We start from the raw sequence: 9,846 nt of genomic DNA, 5'->3' as shown, positions 1-9,846 counted from the left end.
CACACACACACACACACACACACACACACACACACATACACACACACACAATACTTCAAAAAGAAAGTTGATTGAGCTGCTACTGTGTACCAGACTGGATAAGCCACATAGACACGGACTCTGGTCTCTAGAGTTACAGAGTCTCTCTGGGGGAGTAACACTCGACCTGTTGGCCATGAGCCTTGGTGCTAAGTGGACTACTGGAGATGTGAGCATAAGGCTGTATGATCACAGAGGTGGAATGTGTATTCTTCTGAGAACTATACCTCAGGCTTCACAAACGTAGAAGATCCCAGTTTTGGGGTGTTCACAGCAGTCACCAAACTCCCCGGAGACTACTAGAGAAAGCCAGAGCTTGTAGGTTCCTTCACAGGAGGACAACAGACACGTGGGCCACTCTCAGCTCGCAGAAGATTGCTCAGAGTGTGCAGACTAGAGGCAAGGTGCTGGGATGCTGCTGTGCGACAGTCCCCTCCGGCTCTGAAAGGGCTCAGAATTCTCCCTGCTGCCCTGCTGCCCTGTTCAGTCTCTTCTCTGGTGACAAGTCCTCCACCCCCAGGGACGGGATACACAGTATTTATGTCGTAGAAGTTGGCCTTCTTTCCTCAATGCTCCATTCAGGTCCCTTTCCTTCTCCACTTAAAAAAAAAATTGAGGTGTAGTTATTTACAATATTATATAGTTTCAGGTGTACAACATAGTGATTCAAAATTTTTATAGATCATATTCCATTTAAAGTTATTATAAAATATTAGCTATATTCCCTGTTGCTATACAATATATCCTTGCTGCTTAATTTATACATAGTAGTTTGTCCCTATTAATCCTCTATCCCCATCTTGCCCCTCCCCCTTTCCCTCTCCCCACTGGTAACCACTAGTTTGCTGTTTATATCTGTGAGTCTGTTTCTTTTTTGTTATATTCACTGGTTTTATTTTTTAGATTCCACATGCAAGTGATATCATACAGTATTTGTCTTTCTCTGTCTATCTTATTTCACTAAGCATAATACCCTCCAGGTCCATCTATGTTGTTGCAAATGGCAAAATTTCATTCTTTTTAATGGCTGAGTAATATTCCATTATATATATATATATATATATATATATATATACCACATCTTTATCCATTCATCTGTTGATGGATACCTAGGTTGCTTCCATATATCAGCTATTGTAAATAATGTTGCTATGAATATTGAGGTACATGTATCTTTTTGAATTAATGTTTTCATTTTCTTTGGATATATATCCAGGAGTGGAAATGCTGGATCATATGGTAGTTCTATTTTTAGTTTTTTGAGGGACCTCCATACTGTTTTCCACAATGGCTGTACCAATTTACGTTACCACCAACAGTGTACAAAGGTTCCCTTTTCTCTACATCCTCACCAACATTTGTTATTTGTGGTCTTTTTGATGATAGTCATTCCGACACGTGTGAGGTGATATCTCATTGTGGTTTTGATTTTCATTTCTCTGATGATTAGTGATGTTGAGCATCTTTTCATATGCCTATTGACCATCTGTATATCTTCTTTGGAAAAAGGTCTATTCAGATCTTCTGCCCATTTTTTAATCAGGTTTTTTTTTTTTTGATATTGAGTTGTATGAGCTGTTTACATATTTTGGATCTTAACCCCTTACTGGTCATATCATTTACAAATATTTTCTCCCATTCAGTAGGTTGTCTTTTTGTTTTGTTGATGGCTTCTTTTGCTATGCAAAGATTTTAAGTTTAATTAGGTCTCATTTGTTTATTTTTGCTTTTGTTTCTCCTTCCCTACTTTTGTCACTGACAACTTATTTTCCTGGATTAGTGTTTCTCTGATAATTGTGACCCTTTTACTTGGCTGGTTTTTGTTCTCCTGGTAAAGATTTGAGGGAAACATCTTTATTTCATGGGCAACACACAATCTTGCTCTTTGGGTGGGCCAGATTTCTAAATTTTGGTGATTTTCATAAATTCTGTTATTTCCAATCAGAGCAACACTTCCTGCCCAGGTTCCCAGGTTCTGGGAGTGAAGGCTATTTGGAGAGGATTATCTAGCTCTGAAACCACTGTCCACATACAGATTTTTTTTTTTTCTTTCCATCCAGAAGGTCATTCATTAAAAGATTTTTTAAATTGTAAGTAATCATACCTGTTGCGTTTTTTTTTAAACTGCAGGTATTACTTTGAAAAACAATTCAGTTTTGAAAGGTGATAGACAAGCCTGGTATAAAATTCAAAATGTATAAAGCCAAAGTGGTGAGAAGACTTTCCTTCCCTTTCCTCTGGTCAACCAGTTCCCCAGAGGCCATCTCAGCTACCAGTTTATTTTGTCTATGTATACGTTATAAATCTTTCCCAGTTTGTTGTTTGCTTTGCAATTTATTTATTTTTTGTCAGATTGATGTTATAACATTTTTATATAATCTATTATTTTTAGATCTAAAAATTAGTTTAAAAATGCATGCAATAACCCGCACACAAATGTTCATAGCAGCTTTGTTTGTAATAGCTTCAAACTGTGATCATCCCAGATGGCTTTTGACAGGTGAATGGTTAAATAAACTGTGGTACATCCAACCATGAAATGCTACTCGGCAATAAAAAGGAATGCACCATTGATGCATGCAACAGGTTGGATGAATTTGTTTTGCAAAATGTTACCACTGGGGGTGTGTGACGTAATAAGAAATAAATATTTGGTGTCTGCCCTCCCCACTCCCCCTTTCCTGGCGCACAGCTCTAAAACCCTTGTAATCTCTGAAGTGGTAAGTGTGTTTTTATTGTTAATGAGATGACTAGTGGCTGGAGGATCCTGGAAAGCTCCTAAGGATGGGGGACTGGTTTTTGCTTGGAAAGTCAACTATGTGATTAGAGGGTTGGAATTTTAAAAAATATTTATTTATTATTTATTTGGCTGTGCCGGTCTTAGTTGTGGCATGCAGGATCTTTAGTTGCAGTGTGCAGGATCTTTTAGTTGTGGTGTGCAGGATCTAGTTCCCTGACCAGGGATCGAACCCGGGCCCCCTGCATTGGAAGCATGGAGTCTTAACCACCAGGGAGGTCCCAAGGGTTGGAAGTTTTAATCAATCATGCCTACATAGTGAAGCCTCTATAAAAAACCCTAACTGAAGCTTTCGGAGAGGGTGCTAAATACATCAAGGTGCTGGGAGGGTGACGGTCCTGGAGAGGGCATGGAAGCTCTGCGCCCCTTCCCATACATCTTGCCCTATGCATCTCTTCCACTTGGCTGTTCCTGAGTTGTATCCTTTAATAATAAATCAGTAATGTAGTAAATAAACTGATTTTTCTGAATTTTGTGAGCTGCTCTAGCAGATTATCGAACTCAAGAAGGGGGTCATGAGAACCCCTGATTTATAGCTGCTTGGTCAGAAGTACAGGAAGCCTGGATTCCAGATTGGCATCTGAAGTGGGAGCAGTTTTGTGGGACTAAGCTCTTAACAATTGGGGTCTAATGCTAATTTCAGGTAGATAGTGTCAGAATTGAATTGAATTGTAGACACCCAACTGGTGTCAGAAGTGTTCAGTGTGAGTAGTAGTACAGAAAAAAGAGTTGTTGTTTTTTTTTTTCCAATTTAGAGAGAAACTGAGCAAAGCATACAACAGAACTCTCTGCATTATTTCTTACTACTGCATATGAATCTATAATTATCTCAATAAAGATTTCAACTAAAAATACACAAAATAGAGTAGTATAGAAAGTAAACACTAAATCTTCTTTCCATACCTTATCCTAATTCCATTTTCTAGAGAGAATGTTAACACTATAAAGTATATCCTCCCAGACATTTTCCTATACTTACACATTTTTCTAAACAAAAATGGGGCTGTGTTTTTGTTTCTATCAGTAGCTTATTTTGTTCACTTAGAAAACAGACATCGTTTCACGGCGTTTAGGGTTGCCAGATATAGCAAATAAAAATACAAGATGTTCAGTTGAATTTGAATTTTGGATAATGGATAATTTTCTTAATGTAAATATGTCCCAGTATGTTGCCATTTTATTTGGCAACCCTAATGGCAGTATACTTACCAATTCTTTTGAAAAATTGGTTGCATAGTAGTCCACTGATATTTAGCCTTTTCCTATTGATGAGGGTATTCTTTAGATCAGAGTGTTCATCATAATTCTCAGTAATTCATAAAGTCTCTTATATTTGTATGGTACCTTAAATTATTCAAAGTTGTCTCATACTTCATTCAACAAAAATTAACTGAGAATTACAGCAGAAAAATCCTGGGCTTTGGATTCCTGGCTGTTATTCTTATCAGATACTTAAACTCCTTGAATTTCAGTTTCCTCATTTGTAAAATGGGAATAAGAATACCTACTCTGCAGGATTAGAAATAATGTGTATACAACCCCTAGTAGTGCCTAGCAGAAAATGGAACTCAAGAGATAAATCATTGTTATTTACAGTAATGTTAAGATCCTGTGGTAGGTGCTAAGGGATAAACAGAATTAAGAAACATATTCCTGACATTTTTGGGTTACTTTTAATTTTGAAATAATTTCAAAGTTATTGGCAAGTTGCAAGGATAGAACAGAACAAGGAGTTCCCACATACTCTTTACCTAGATTCACTAATTCTACACTTTGTCCTATCATCATCATCATCAACATCCTCCTCCTCCTCCTCCTCTCCCCCACTGTCATGTTTTCCTATGAACAAGAACATTCTCTTATACAACCATAATTTAATTATCGAAATTAGGGAATTTAACAAATTCCCAAAGTAGTTTTCAAATTCAAATTCCTGAAATAGTTTTAATAGGTTTTTTGGAGCTATCTCCTTTTCTAGTAGGACTATGGCCCAAAACTTAATTTTGTGTGGCTTCCCATTTTCTCTTGGATTGGATATAAGAATCAAGGCATGGTTTGTAGCCTGAGGTGTGCTAACCTGACTGGCCTCAGAAGAGAAACAGCATTGCTATGAACGGACTGAAGACTTTCCTTCCCGTCCCCACTGATGACTCAGCCGCAAATGGTGCTGACATTCAGGCATTCATTCCACCACCAGAGAAGCACAGCTCTCGCCCTGCCTTGCCAGGCTCGGATACTCTTATGCCGGCAGAGTGGCTGCGTGGGCTTCCTCTGAAATGCACAAGTGCTCATCTCCCTTTCCTGGTCAGCACCCCTCCCAACTCTAGCCTGGCACACAAGGCCCTTCACAAAGGGTTCCCTGATTACTGGCTCTTCCTTTCCTGCCACACCCTTTGTTTTCTGTGCTCCACCCAACATACCTTTCTCCCAGGAGACTTGTGTTTTCTTGCCTCTGTGCTTCTGCACATAGAGCTCCCCCTGTCTGGGGAATGCTCTTCCCTCGTCAAATTTTTCTTTTTCTTCTTTTTTCAAGGCCTAACTCCAGTACAAAATACCTCAATCCCCTGATCAGAAATAATTGCTCCCCATTTTCAGCTCTAACCAGCATGGCTGAGTGCACTTGTATTTAGTGCTTCTGTCTGGTCCTTTATTAAAGTTGGTTGTCTAAGGATCTGGCTATTCTGTCTTTGAGATTCCTTGGGCAGAAGACACATCTCTTTTCTTCCCTTTTCTGGCATTGCCCTGAACAGGGTGAGGCATAGCGTCGACCGGTGACTGATAAAAGAATGAATAGCATGAATTACCCTGTGTGAGAGGGGCAGACACTTGGTTATAGAGATAATGCATGTAAGTGCACGTTAATCGTTCAAAAAATTGTAGAGGGTTTTATTATTACTGCTAATGGTGTTATTATTGGTAGAGATGTTACATTCCAAATGGCCTGACCCACCCAGTTAGTGACTCAAGAAACAGGGAGCAGGAGAATCATATCCAATCTCCTTATTGTCCATTTGAGGAAACAGGTTCACAGAGGGGCAGGCACTTGTTTCAGGTCAGGTTCCACAGCTCAGAGCCCTGCCTCCTTGCACTGCACTGTTTTGTCTTGCAGCCTAATCACTCTCCTTAATTCAGTAATACTCAAGCACTTTTGAATATGTACACTCAACATAAGTTTGAAAAACTTTAAGTAGATATCTAAATTTTCTCACCATACTTTTAGTAATAATTTTTATAATCTTTATTTATATAGAATTTTAAGTTAAAAACTGTTATTTTCCTTAGTACTCTTAACCATGTGAGGCAGACAGGCTTGACTATATTAGCCCCATTTTACAGGCAAGACTGGAAACATTCCCATATTTAGTATAAGACAGATCCAGGATATAAACCCTGGGCTTCCACTCTCACAGCTGCTCTTTTCCCAATACTTTTTGACACATCATTTTAAAGTCATCTGATTTTACAATGTTTCACAGTATCAGAGTAACATCTGTAACATCTAATCCTGGCAGGTTAACTCCTGAGCCAACCAATTTAATTACCTCATAATCTAGCACATTTTAAGGCACTGTTAATACCTCCAATTCAATCTCACAGCTATGCGTAATAGGGAAGAACATTCTGTATTCCATTACAAGTTAATCAGGAAAGGGATGTTGCCTATAAGCTTAAATTATACATAACGGCCAATCTCTGGGAACCCTGCCTCCCAGGTAATGAGCATTAGGCTAAAATACCTTTGTTTAGCTGACCAGGCTCACCTGTGAACGAATAACACATCCCCTCCGGAGGCTGACGGGAACCAGGAAGTGTTTGACTTTACGCCCTCCCCTTTCAGTATAAAAGAAGCCTGAATTCTAACTCAGGCAAGATGGTTCTTTGGGGCACGAGCCTGCCATCTTCTCAGTTTTCTGGCTTTCTGAATAAAGTGGCTATTCCTTGTCCCAACAACTCGTCTCTCCATTTATTGGCCTGTTGGGCGGCGAGCAGTATGAGCTTGGGCTCAGTAATATGTTTGAGCGCCCCATGAGCCACAACTGCAGCAGAGCTGATCGTAAAGGACCAGGGGACACAATAGTTAAGCATGTTTTCAGCTCTTAAGCTGGGTCTGGCACACCCTCACCAACTGCTTAGATGGCAAGTTGAGGCAACTGAGTGACAGGAGCAGAGGGAAGGCCCATTTAGGGGTGGGCACTGATGACAAACACAAGCTGGGTCAGACCCTCTTTTTAGGTCTAACATCTCCAGGAGTGTTGGTCTACATTATTACTGGCAGGGTAGAGAGCAATACTTCTGGAGTCTAGAATATATAAGGGAAGGGTCCAATTAAGCTGCTTGCCTGCAGCCTAAGAGACCAAATAGTGCTAATTTCATCCATGCCAAACCAAGAAAATGGTTCACTCTTTCCTGATTTGGGTTTAAGAAGAGGACTGATCATCAGGGAAACCAGAAAATTCCATCCTGAAACCCAGCAGAACTAAATGGTGGGCATTTCCCTGAGTCATAGATGGCATAGGGACTCAGTAATCTACCACCGTGTTCTTAAAAGGAAACACTCATTTGGCTTGAAGGGAAAAAACTACCTTGGTAAGCTTTGGTCTTCCATAGGACATGGAACCAGAAGAGACTAGGAAGGTCAGAGCCTGGGTGACCAATCCTGATAGTGCAGGACTTCTTCACATAAGGTGCATGGGTCCCTGAGTAGGGTCTACAAATACTCTAAACTTCCAAGAGAGAATTGGAGTTTCTGCATGTTTTCCTGGGGAAAGCATCCTTCCCTTCTCATAGATCCAAGAACAGGTTAAAATCCTGAGCTAAAGAAAAGCATTCAGCCAGCTGCAGGCAAGGATAAGGAAGCCATCGTATACACTTAGAGTTCTGTGTAAGTCTGAGAGCTCACAACGCTGTCACTGAAGTTAGAACATGGACTCACAACAGAGACAACCCAGCACTGCTTTTGTGCTCTTCTCTCTAATTGTACTTAAAATTCTTTCCAAAACAAGGCCCTAGGAACCCCTAGGTTCAAGTATGTCCCTGGGGTTGGTCCACTGCTGTCTTGTATTCGTGCTTGGGTATTCATTCACCAACATTAAACCTCAGGATAGAAGATGTGACAAAGCATCCCTCCTGCATGGCATGAGTCTTTTGCTGGTTTCAGAGGTGGATGGTGACCAACACCGAAAATACACAGGAATGTTTCCTTGGACCTGGGGTGGGATGAAAAGTGCCTGCCATGACATCACCATCTTTTCCCTGACACTTCCCCTCCAGTTTCTGAAGATATAGTAGAAAATAATCTTTTTTGAAGATACTGGGTAACAATTCCATAAAACAAAAACACATGCTTCCAAATGCACTGTGCTTTCAGATATTCTGGGTTTAGTTCAGCTGCCGAATGACCTGACTGATGCTTTCTCCTCGATAGCCAGGTGAGCCCACCTCCTTGAGGAAACCCACTCTATTCTTGGTAGCCTGATGGGCCACTGAGAGTTGGAAAGGGCGCAAAACCCCTGAGATCGACTGAAAATTCTTCCTCAGGAAGGCAATTTCATGAATGAGGTCTCCCAAAGCAAATGAAACCAAACTTCCCCAGGTGCTCCTCAATCACTGTGTCGTCCGTCAGATGGTTTTGTTCTTGACCTTGGCTTGTCCACGTTTCAAGATGAGTTCCCAAACAGACTTCAGATTTGGAAATCCCCAGATCATATAAGGTTCCACTATACAAAGCGTTTTTATGGTTTTAGGGGTTACTTTCACAAAGACACCACTGAAAATCTTATTCAGGCGAAGTCTTGCAATGGTCCCCTGCACCAGTGAACTCACCCCATTAATCCTTTGGATGAATACAACAAAGGCCAAAGAATATTTATCTGGCACTTTCAAGCCATGAGGTTTCACTTCTAGTCGTCTGAGGTGCACCCTGTCACATAGCTGCTGCCAGGAATCATGTAGGAACCATTTTAGTTGCTTAAACTTGAGCCCTTTTCCATTCCTCTGTTCCTCCTTGTGCAAAAGCGCCTGCTTTGCTTGGGTGGCTTTGAGGGCCTGATAAGCCTTCCTCTTTTTCAGGAGGTTTTCTTGAACCAAAGGGATCTTCCTTCTTTGCTCTTCCTCCATCTTTCCCATACTGCGGCTACTGCTCATGCGCAGCCCCACCTGGTGGGGAAGAGAGGAATGGCTCTATCTTTACTTGACCATAGAGACGTCTATTCTAGCTCAGGGGTCCCCAACCCCCAGGGCGCAGACCGGTACCCGGCCACACAGCAGGAGGTGAGTGGCCAGCTAGCGAGAGCGAAGCTTCATCTGCCGCTCCGCATCACTTGCATTACCGCCTGAACCATCACTTGCATTACCCGCCCCCGACCCCATGTTCAAATTGTCTTCCACAAAACCGGTCTCTGGTGCTAAAAAGGTTGGGGACTGCTGTTCTACCTTATGGCGGGGCGACCAGGACTGCTGCGCCTTCTTAGCAGCAGTGAACCGCGGTGGCCTTGCTAACCCTTATTCCTGCCTAGAGTTGCACAAAGCTTCCTGTGCACTGCCTCCAAGCTTTTTAGAGCTGTGTCATCTTCAAAACCCAGCCCTTTCCGTTTCAGCTGTATTCTCATAATGCTGGAGGCCAGGCTATAAACACTGAATGACTTCCCACCATGCATTCTCTCATTATAATTTTAAATAGTCACAAAGGTTTTAATTTTTGGATTAATTGTAAATATTTTTTAAAACAACTGGTTATTGTAAACCTCTGAAAGTAAAGTTGTAAGTCCTTAAAAGATAGGCAATGGATTGGAAATACCAGAGTGATTTGATACCCACTATTATCCGATAAAAATTACATGAACAAAATAAACAATTTACTTTTCTTTTTCTTTTTGCGGTACGCGGGCCTCTCACTGTTGCGGCCTCTCCCGCTGCGGAGCACAGGCTCCAGACGCGCAGGCTCAGCGGCCAAGGGTCACGGGCCCAGCCGCTCCGCTGCATGTGGGATCTTCCCGGACCGGGGCACAAAC

General features: G+C 41.5%; 1 pseudogene; it reads right to left on the bottom strand.

Moving 5' to 3' along the window:
• Positions 1-8,215: 8,215 nt before the first annotated feature.
• LOC102990261 (60S ribosomal protein L7-like 1) lies at positions 8,216-8,980 on the bottom strand (annotated as a pseudogene).
• Positions 8,981-9,846: the final 866 nt, after the last annotated feature.

Source organism: Physeter macrocephalus, chromosome 9 (genome assembly GCF_002837175.3).
Source record: "Physeter macrocephalus isolate SW-GA chromosome 9, ASM283717v5, whole genome shotgun sequence".
Classification (NCBI taxonomy): Eukaryota; Metazoa; Chordata; class Mammalia; order Artiodactyla; family Physeteridae; genus Physeter; species Physeter macrocephalus.
The sequence above is the reverse complement of the archived record's forward strand: the minus strand, read 5'-3'. Positions and strand labels throughout refer to the sequence as shown.